Source organism: Mustelus asterias, chromosome 10 (genome assembly GCF_964213995.1).
Source record: "Mustelus asterias chromosome 10, sMusAst1.hap1.1, whole genome shotgun sequence".
In the NCBI taxonomy this organism is placed as follows: Eukaryota; Metazoa; Chordata; class Chondrichthyes; order Carcharhiniformes; family Triakidae; genus Mustelus; species Mustelus asterias.
In genome coordinates this window covers 122,034,417-122,045,097 of record NC_135810.1, presented here as the reverse complement: position 1 = coordinate 122,045,097, position 10,681 = coordinate 122,034,417, and the positions used below count along the sequence as shown (strand labels likewise).

The window sequence follows — 10,681 nt, the reverse complement described above, 5'->3', positions numbered from 1 at the left end:
TTATGGCTCTGCCCTGTTAGGAGGAAAACTGGTTGGCAGGTCAGGTGACCGGGGTTCTTTCGTTTTCAGTTTTGAGCTGCCATTTAGTTTAGAAGAGAGTGAAGATCAGACTGAAAGCAGTGTCGCTTTTCTCTCTCCCTGGTTTTGGGATATTCTACTGCCAACTGAAAGCCTTCCTGCAGTAGAGAATCTGCTGTTGGTGGCTTGACCAGAATGTCTCCTTGGTGTTCTGGGAAGTTGTTCTGATTTCAAACTGTTCTGAGTGTATGAAGAGAACTGCAGCATTCATCCAAAGGACTCTGTTTCAGTATCATGTGCGCATTGGTCTTTGCTGTCTTAAACTGTGGAAGGGTTTTGTCTAAAGGAAGTTTTTGTTTGATTGGAACATCTTAGACATATCTGATAAGGGTTATACATTATTGTGTTTTTTTTTGTTTTTATTTGTAATTGATGTAAGTTATTGCTAATTTTCTTTCTGTACATATTCTTAAATAAACTTTGTTTGATAAAAGCTCCCTAGTGGGTCATTTGAATCATACTGGGCGATGGCCCAGTGGTATCATTGCTAGACTGTTAATCCAGAAACTCAACTAATGTTCTGGGGACCCGGGTTCGAATCCCGCCACGGCAGATGGTGGAATTTGAATTCAATTAAAAATATCTGGAATTAAAAATCTACTGATGGACCATGAAACTGTTGTCGATTGTTGGAAAAACCCATCTGGGTCACTAATGTCCTTTAGGGAAAGAAATCTGCTGTCCTTACCTGGTCTGGCCTACATGTGACTCCAGAGCCACAGCAATGTGGTTGACTCTCAGCTGTCCTCCAAGGGCAACTAGGGATGGGCAAAGAATGCTGGCCCAGCCAGCAATCCCCATGTCCCACGAATGAATAAAAATGCTTATCCTAGCCAAGTTCAAGGTTCAAAACATATGATCCAGGTGGGCTCCATAAAACGCTTTGGAGTTTCTGGTCTGAACCATAAACCATAAACCATTGTTTAAGAAGGGGAACAGAGACTTCCCCGGGAATTATAGACCGGTGAGTCTCACTTCTGTTGTCGGCAAGATGTTGGAAAAAATTATAAGGGATAGGATTTATAGTTATTTGGAGAGTAATGAATTGATAGGTGATAGTCAGCATGGTTTTGTGGCAGGTAGGTCGTGCCTTACTAACCTTATTGAGTTTTTTGAGAAAGTGACCAAGGAGGTGGATGGGGGCAAGGCAGTGGACGTGGTATATATGGATTTTAGTAAGGCGTTTGATAAGGTTCACCATGGTAGGCTTCTGCAGAAAATGCAGATGTATGGGATTGGGGGTGATCTAGGAAATTGGATCAGGAATTGGCTAGCGGATAGGAAACAGAGGGTGGTGGTTGATAGTAAATATTCATCATGGAGTGCGGTTACAAGTGGTGTACCTCAGGGATCTGTTTTGGGGCCACTGCTGTTTGTAATATTTATTAATGATCTGGATGAGGGTATAGTTGGGTGGATTAGCAAATTTGCTGATGACACCAAAGTCGGTGGTGTGGTAGACAGTGAGGAAGGGTGTCGTAGTTTGCAGGAAGACTTAGACAGGTTGCAAAGTTGGGCCGAGAGGTGGCGGATGGAGTTTAATGCGGAGAAGTGTGAGGTAATTCACTTTGGTAGGAATAACAGATGTGTTGAGTATAGGGCTAACGGGAGGACTTTGAATAGTGTGGAGGAGCAGAGGGATCTAGGTGTATGTGTGCATAGATCCCTGAAAGTTGGGAATCAAGTAGATAAGGTTGTTAAGAAGGCATATGGTGTCTTGGCGTTTATTGGTAGGGGGATTGAATTTAGGAGTCGTAGCGTTATGTTGCAACTGTACACAACTCTGGTGCGGCCGCACTTGGAGTACTGTGTGCAGTTCTGGTCCCCACATTACAGGAAGGATGTGGAGGCTTTGGAGAGGGTGCAGAGGAGGTTTACCAGGATGTTGCCTGGTATGGAGGGGAGATCCTATGAGGAGAGGCTGAGGGATTTGGGATTGTTTTCGCTGGAAAGGCGGCGGCTAAGAGGGGATCTTATTGAAACATATAAGATGATTAGAGGTTTAGATAGGGTGGATAGTGATAGCCTTTTTCCTCTGATGGAGAAATCCAGCACGAGGGGGCATGGCTTTAAATTGAGGGGGGGTAGTTATAGAACCGATGTCAGGGGTAGGTTCTTTACCCAGAGGGTGGTGAGGGATTGGAATGCCCTGCCAGCATCAGTAGTAAATGCGCCTAGTTTGGGGGCGTTTAAGAGATCCGTAGATAGGTTCATGGACGAAAAGAAATTGGTTTAGGTTGGAGGGTCACAGTTTTTTTTTTTAACTGGTCGGTGCAACATCGTGGGCCGAAGGGCCTGTTCTGCGCTGTAATGTTCTATGTTCTATGTTCTATAACACCTCCAACTCTTTGTCTCAAACTCTTATAATTTCATCACCAATTTCTTTCTGCTAATAATGAAGTAAAATGTTTGAAAGCTGATGAAAGAGACACAATTCCTCTAACATTCTCTCGTTGCTTGACTCACTTCAAGTAGCCACAGCTCACAGTGGACGATTTGATTTATTATTGTCACATGTATTAACATACAGTGAAAGTGTTGTTTCTTGCACGCTATACAGACAAAGCATATCGTTCATAGAGAAGGAAAGGAAAGAGTGCAGAATGTAGTGTTGCAGTCATAGCTAGGGTGCAGACAAAGATCAACTTAATGCGAGGTAACCCATTCAAAAGTCTGATGGCAGCAGGGAAGAAGCTGTTCTTGAGTCGGTCGGTATGTGACCTCAGACTTTTATATCTCTTTCTCTACGGAAGAAGGTGGAAGAGAGAATGTCTGGAGTGCGTGGGGGTCCTTAATTATACTGGCTGCTTTGCCGAGGCAACGGGAAGTGTAGACAGAGTCAATGGTTGGGAGGCTGGCTTGCGAGATGGATTGGGCTACATTCATGACCTTTTGTAGTTCCCTGCGGTCTTGGGCAGAGCAGGAGCCATGCCAAGCTGTGATACAACCAGAAAGAATGCTTCTATGGTGCATCTGTAAAAGTTGGTGAGAGTCGTAGCTAACATGCCAAATTTCCTTAGTCTTCTGAGAAAGTAGAGGCGTTGGTGGGCTTTCTTAACTATAGTGTCGGCATGGGGGAACCAGGACAGGTTGTTAGTGATCTGAACACCTAAAAACTTGAAGCTGCTGACCATTTCTACTTCGTCCCCGTTGATGTAGACAGGGGCATGTTCTCCTTTACGCTTCCTCTACGCCTCACACCTCTCTCCAGTAGAGGTTGGAGATGATCCGCACAGAAAGGTCACCGTGGCCCGTTTGCAGTTGTATTTTTTTTGTTGTGTTCTTGTGGCAAGCGGAAACTTGCTCCACTGAGAAGGTGCAGCAATGAACTGGTTATTTCAAAACTCCAGTGTCACGTCATTCTTGGCAAGGTCCTTGTTTGTTTATTGAGCTGGTTTGCTGGGTGAATACTGTGGAATGCTCACATTGCCAGTTACAGTGAGGTCTGCTGTGCCGGTTCCTCAGCTGGACGCGTACTCCCTGCTGCTTTCCAGGAGCAATTTTTGTTTGATGACCTCCACTGCCTCTGTGACAAGGTACAAGGTAAAAGCCAGAGCAATGTCTGTTTTATCTGTTTGGATCAGTGAAAGCCTTATGCAGTGAAGTTGCTCTTTTTCTCCCCGGTGACAGCTGGGAAGCAATAGAAGCAATTACATTTCTATCGCGCCTTTCACGATCTCAGGACATCTCAAAGCGCATCATAGCCAATGTTACTGCTGTAATGTAGGAGACACAGTTGACAATCTGTGCACAACAAGATCCCACAAGCAGCAATGTGATGATGACCGGGTAACATGTTTTTGGACAATGTTGATTGAGGCATAATTATTGGCCAGGCCACCCAGGGGAACACCCGGGTCTCTTTCGAAGGAGTGCGGTGAGATTTCTCTTTACATCTAGCTGAGAGGGTTTAATGTCTCACCCAAAACCCGGCTCTTGCGCCAGGACAGCACTCCCTCAGAGTGCTCTGTTGGCAGCACTCTCACTTCTGAGTCGAGGGTCATGGGCTCTGCTATAGTGACATAAGCAAACTCCCACATGACAGGACCGAGAGCCAAAGGGGACGTCTTTCAGAGGAGATGTTAAATTGGGGACCCGTCTGCCCATCTGGAGGATGTAAAAGATCCCATTGCATTATTCAAAGCAGACCAGGGGAGTTATCCCACTGCCCTGGCCAATATTTATCCCTTGGCCAACATGACTAAACAGTTTGTCCTATTGTAATCACATTGGGCAGCATTGTGGCACAGTGGTTAGAATTGCTGACTCACAGCACCAGGGACCAGGTTCAATTCCGGCCTCGGGTCACTGTCTGTGTAGAGTTTGCACATTCTCCTCGTGTCTGCGTGGGTTTCCTCTGGGTGCTCCAGTTTCCTCCCACACTCCGGAGATGTGCAGGTTAGATAGATTGGCCATGCTAAATTGCTCCTTAGTATCCCAAGATGTGCAGGTTAGGTAGATTAACAGGCTAAATGCATGAGGTCACGGACAAAGGATGGGGGGGATGGGGGGGATGGGGGGGGTGGGGGGCAGGAGGGGTGGGGCTTGGGTAAGGTGCTCTGTTAGAGAGTCAGTGCAGGCTTGATGAGCCGAATGGCCTCCTTCTGCACTGTAAGGATTCTAAGATTGCTGTTTGTGGGATCATGCTGTGCACACAATTGACTTAATTTCTACATTTACCATGACAACCATTCTTCAAAAGTACTTCATTGGCTGTGAGGCACCTCGGCACGTCCTGAGATTGTGAAAGGTCCGTTTGCCACAAAGATATTAGCATGGGAAATAGGAGCAGGAGTAAGCCATTCGGCCCATTGAGCCTGCTCCGCCATTCAATTAGATAATGGCTGATCTTCTACCTGAATGCCTCCTTCCCGCAGTATTCCATGACCCCTTAATAGCCTTAATTACTGGAAATCCTATCGGATGAACATGCTGAAGATTGAGTTTCCAAAGCCCGCTGGTATAGAGAATCCAAAGACTCATCATCCTCTGCGTGAAGAAATTCCTCCTCATCTATCCCAGAGATTATGTGCCCGCGTGCCTGGGGTATGACTGTGACATCAGGACCTGCTGACGCTGAACCAAGGGTGCTCTGCACCGAGACACTAATAAATATATCACAGCGAGTCGTATAGAGGAAGTGGGAATGCAGATGTTCCTCAGGGGGATGTTGAAAAGCCACCACTGTTCCCCAATTATAGAATCATTATAACTCATAGGAGGCCATTCAGCCTGTTATGTCTATGCTGTACCATTGAATGAGCCATCCACCTTGTGCCACTCCCCCTGCCTTCTCCACATAACCCAGCACATGCTTCCTTTTCAGATAATGATCCAATTTCCTCTTAAATGCCCTGATTGAATCTGTCTCCACCACACTCTCAGACAGTACATTCCAGGTCCTAACCACTCGCTGTGTGAATCTGTCCCCACCACACTCTCAGACTGTACATTCCAGACCGTAACCACTCGCTGTGTGAATCTGTCTCCACCACACTCTCAGACAGTACATTCCAGACCGTAACCACTCGCTGTGTGAATCTGTCTCCACCACACTCTCAGACAGTACATTCCAGGTCCTAACCACTCGCTGTGTGAATCTGTCCCCACCACACTCTCAGACTGTACATTCCAGACCGTAACCACTTGCTGTGTGAATCTGTCTCCACCACACTCTCAGACAGTACATTCCAGACCGTAACCACTCGCTGTGTGAATCTGTCTCCACCACACTCTCAGACAGTACATTCCAGACCGTAACCACTCGCTGTGTGAACAGGTTTCTCCTCATGTCTCTATTGTTTCATTTGGCAATTTATTTAAATCTGCCCCCTCTGGTTCTCAATCCTTCCACCAATGGGAATGATTTCTCCTTATTGTCTCTGTGCAGATCCCTTATAGTAAGACGTCTCACAACACCAGGTTTATTTGGAATCATGGGCTTTTGGAGCACTGCTCCTTCATCAGGTGAGTGACTCACGGTGGCTCAGTCGTTAGCACTGCTGCCTCACAGAGCCAGGGACCCATGTTTGATTCCTGACTTGGGTCACTTGTCTGTATGGAGTCTGCAATTCTCTCCATGTCTGCGTGGGTTTATTCCGGGTGCTCCAGTTTCCTCCCACAGTCCAAAAATGTGTTGGTTAGGTGGATTGGCCTTAGTGTCAGGGGGACTTGCTGGGGTAAATGCATGGGGTCATGGGGATAGGGCCTGGGTGGGATTGTGGTCAGTGCAGACCCGAAGGATGGCTTCCTTCTGCACTGTAGGATTCTATGATTCCCTTCTCCAACGGGAATGGTCCCAACTTCTCCAATCTATCTACATAACTAAAGTTCCTCATCCCTGGAACCATTCTCGTTAATCATTTCTGTTCTCTCCAATGTCTTCACATCCTTCTTAAAATCTGGTGCTCAGAACTAGGCTCAATACTCCAGTTAAGCCCAGACCAGTGTTTTGTATAAGTTTAACATAACCTCCTTTCTTTTCTACCCTATTGATAAGCCCAGGATGCTGTATGCTTTATTAACTGCTCCCTTAACATGTTCTGTCGCCTTCGCTGAGGTTAAATTGACTGGCCTATAGTTGCTAGGCTTCTGTCAAGATCCTTCTTTGAACAAGAGCGTAACATTTGCAATTCTCCAGTCCTCTGACACCACCCTGAGTTCAATGAAGACTCAAAAACTAAGGAAGACTCAATGTCCAGTGATTCTGCAATTTCCACTCTCTCCATAAGACCCTAAGACCATAAGAAATAGGAACAGAGGGAGGCCATTCAGTTCTCCAAGCCTGCTCCGCCATTTAATATCATGGCTGATCTAACACTCCTGAAGTCCACTTTCCTGTCTTATCTCCATAACCCTTAATACCCCGACTGATTAAAAACCTATCGCTCTCAGCCATGGAAATGTTCAAGAACTCGGCCCCCACAGATTCCTGGGGTAAAGAATTCCAAAGATTCACCACTCTGAAAGAAGAAATTCTTCCTCAAATCTGTCTTGACTGAGCTCTCCCTCATTCTGTAACTCTGCCCTCTGGTCCCACACTGTCCCATGAGTGGAAGCATCTTCCCAACATTTACCTGACTAACCCTCGAAGAACCTTCCATGTTTCAATTATATCACCTCATTCTTCTGAACTCCAAGGAGTACAGATCAAATGGAAGCCCCCCATACCCAGCCACATCTGAGTAAACCTCCTCTGTACTGCCTCCAATCATAATATATCTTTCCTTAAATAAGCGGTCACCTCTTGTATATACCCCATATACCCCTATGTATACCTCTATACCCCAATCCCCTTGAAATAAAAGCCAGCATTCCATTTGCCTATTAGCTTCTGCACCTGAATGCTAGCTTTCTAGGTTTCATGAACAAGGACACCCAAGTCCCTTTGTGCTTACAGCTTTCTGCAGTCTCTCTTCATTATATAATAATCCACCTTCTCATTCTTTCTTCCAAAATGAACAATCTCACATTGAATTTCATTTGTCAAATTTCTGCCCATAGATTTAGCTTGTCAATATTTCTCTAAGCTATTTATATCCTTCTTACAATCTGTCTTCCCTCCTACCTTTGTACATTCCGCAAATTTAGCCACAGTACACTCTGTTCCTTCCTTCAAATCAGTGATCTATATCAAGAAGAGCTGTGGTCCCAGCACTGATCCCTGTGGCAATCCACTAGGTGCTTCCTGTTCGTTAGCAAATCCTCTGTCCATGCCAGACTATTAACTCCAGCACCATGAACTCTTGTCTTACATAGTAGCCTTTTGTGTGGCACCTTATCAAATGCCTTTTGAAAATCCAAATAAACAACTTTGGCTGGTTCTCCTCTATCTACTCTGGCTGATACCTCCTCAACGAACTCTAGTAAGTTTGTCAGGCATGATTCCTCCTTCGTGCAATGATGCTGACTTTGCTTGATCAGATTCTGACTTTCCAAATGCACTGCTATTCTGTCCTTAATAATTGATTCTAATTGTTTTTCCAATAGCTGAAGTTAAATTGGCCTGTAGTTTCCCGCATTTTGCCTCCTTCCCTTTTTGAACAAGGTTACCACATTGGCAGATTTCCAATCCCTTGACACAGTTTCAGAATCCAAGGAGTTTTGGAAAATGACTACCAATGCAGCCACCGTCTCTGTAGCTACCTCCTTCAGGATCCTGGGGTGCAAACCATCAGCTTTGCTCTGGGTGCTCTGGTTTCCTCCCATAGTCCGAAAGACATGCTGGTTAGGGGCATTGGCCGTGCTAAATTCTCCCTCAGTGTACCCGAACAGGTGCCAGAGTGTGGCAACTAGGAGATTTTCACAGTAACTTCATTGCAGTGTTAATGTAAGCCTATTTGCGACACTCTTAAATAAACTTTAAACTTGTCAGCCTTTAACCCCATTAGTTTGTCTAAAACTAATTCTCTGGTGATGACGACTGTATTTAATTCCTTCCCCATACTGGAATCCTTGTTGTATTCTCTAGAGTAAAGAGCAATGCAAAGAATCTATTTAACTCCTCTGCCGTTTCTTTGTTCTCCAGAATTACTTCCCCAGTTTCATTCTCTAAGGGGCCAATGTTTTCTTTTACTGGGGCGGCACATGGCACAGTGGTTAGCACTGCTGCCTCACAGCTCCAGGGACCCGTGCTCAATTCCGGGCTTGGGTCACTGTCTGTGTGGAGTTTGTACATTCTCCCTGTATCTGCATGGGTTTCCCCCGGGTGCTCCGGTTTCCTTCCACACTCCAAAGATGTGTGGGTTAGGTTGATTGACCATGCTGCAATGTGTCCCGGGATGTGTAGGCTAGAGGGATTAGCGGGGTAAATCTGTGGGGACAGGGCCTGGGCCGGGATTGTTGTTGGTGCAGACTCGATGGGCTGAATGACCTCCTGCTGCACTGTAGGGATCTATGATCCCTCTCTTCATTTTAGTACACTTACAAAAGCTCTTGGTGTCTGTTTTTATGTTTCTCACTAGCTTACCCTCATAGTTTAATTTCTCCTCCCCAATTATTTTATGTCCATCTTAACTGCATTCTGAATCTATCCCACTCTTCTGGCCGAACACTAACCTTTACCATCATATTTATTTCCGCTTTCAACTTAATTCCCTCCTTAACTTCCTTGGTTATCCATGGTAGCTTCTTCCATCCTTTGAGTCTTTCCTTTTGTTGGGCGTCATGAATTATCTCCCTAAATGTCTTCCACTGCCCTTCTATTGTCTTACCCACTAATCTCTATGACCAGTCCTCTTTCATCCTCATATCTCCTTCTTTAAGTTTAACACTAATATTTCCATCCCAATTTTCTCACACTCCAGCTGAATGCTAAATTCTATTATATTGTGATCACTATTTCCTCGGGGATCCTTAACCTTGAGATCATTTATTAAAACTACCTCATTACAAATTACCAGACAAAAAATAGCCTGATCCCTACTTAGCTCCACAACATAGCACACCAAGAAACAATCCCGAATACACTCTATGAATTTATTCATAGAGGTAGTAGTAGAGGTGGGTACAATTCTGTCTTTTAAAAAGCGTTGAGACAGTTACATGGGTAAGATGGATATAGAGGGACATGGGCCAAACACAGGCAATTGGGACTAGCTTAGGGGATAAAAAAAGGGGCGGCATGGGCAAGTTGGGCCGAAGGGCCTATTTCCATGCTGTAAATCTCTCTAAGACTCTATGATTCTCTTTGTTGCCATTTCCAATTTGATTTACCAAGCCTATATGAAAATTAAAGTTGTCCATGATTAACAAAGTGCTCTTTTTACGCACATTTGTTATTTCTTGATTTAAACGCTTTCCTACAGTGTGGTTACTTTCCAGGGGCCCATACAATGCTCCTACCACTCTCTTCCTTCCTTTGACATTTGTCACTTCCACCCAAGTCACCACATCCTCTGAGCCTAGATCATCCCTTAGAACTGCTCTTCCCTCCTCTCATTAGCAGAGTTACCTCACCACCTTTTCCTTCCTATCTGTCATTCCTAAAAGACAAATAACTCTGTATATTGATTTCCCAATTTTGATCTCTTTGCAACCATGTCTCAATAATGGCTATCAGATCAAGCCCATTTAACTTTATTTGTGCCATCAGTTAATTTATCTTGTCTTTTATGCTACGTACATGAAAATACAGAACTCTTAATTTTGTTTCCTAACCACTTCCTACCCTAAGCCTATTTCCAGGGACAATAGAGCCACTGTTTGTTTTTTGTCTCCTATTCCCATGTTTTTCCCTTTCGTTTTCAACCTATATATGGAATAAACTCTGCCTCATGAATGCCCATGGTTAAATGGTTATCTTGTTCTTCAATCACTCTCAATGGTGGCTTACAAACAGGAGGAAGTTAAGCTAATCTAAGTCCAGAGCCTCTGTCAGACCACATCTGAAGTAGTTGAGTTCAACCTGGGCACTGCACTTTGGGCAGTATACATTAGCTTGACAGAGAGAGCAATGCAGATTCACCAAGGTGATATCGGGGCTTAAAAGGGTTAAATGACGAGGCCAGGTTTCACAGACCAGGCTTGCATTCTCCAGCGAATGGACCAGATTAACAGGGTTTAATTCCTATGCTGGCTGAAGCACAGTGGGGACCTGCCTGCT

The 10,681-nt window shown here is 44.9% G+C and overlaps 1 protein-coding gene across 4 annotated transcripts in view; it reads left to right on the top strand.

Annotated features, from left to right (window-relative positions):
- Positions 1–3,514: 3,514 nt before the first annotated feature.
- The window catches only part of p2ry6 (pyrimidinergic receptor P2Y6), a 54,024-nt gene continuing 46,857 nt past the window's right edge, over positions 3,515–10,681 (top strand). For 2 of the 4 annotated variants that reach the window (XM_078222593.1, XM_078222592.1), the window contains exon 1: positions 3,515–3,621. The gene's annotated coding sequence lies outside the window, so the exon portion shown is untranslated. The remainder of the gene's footprint in view (positions 3,622–10,681) is intronic. The other 2 variants (XM_078222590.1, XM_078222591.1) reach the window with 1 other exon arrangement.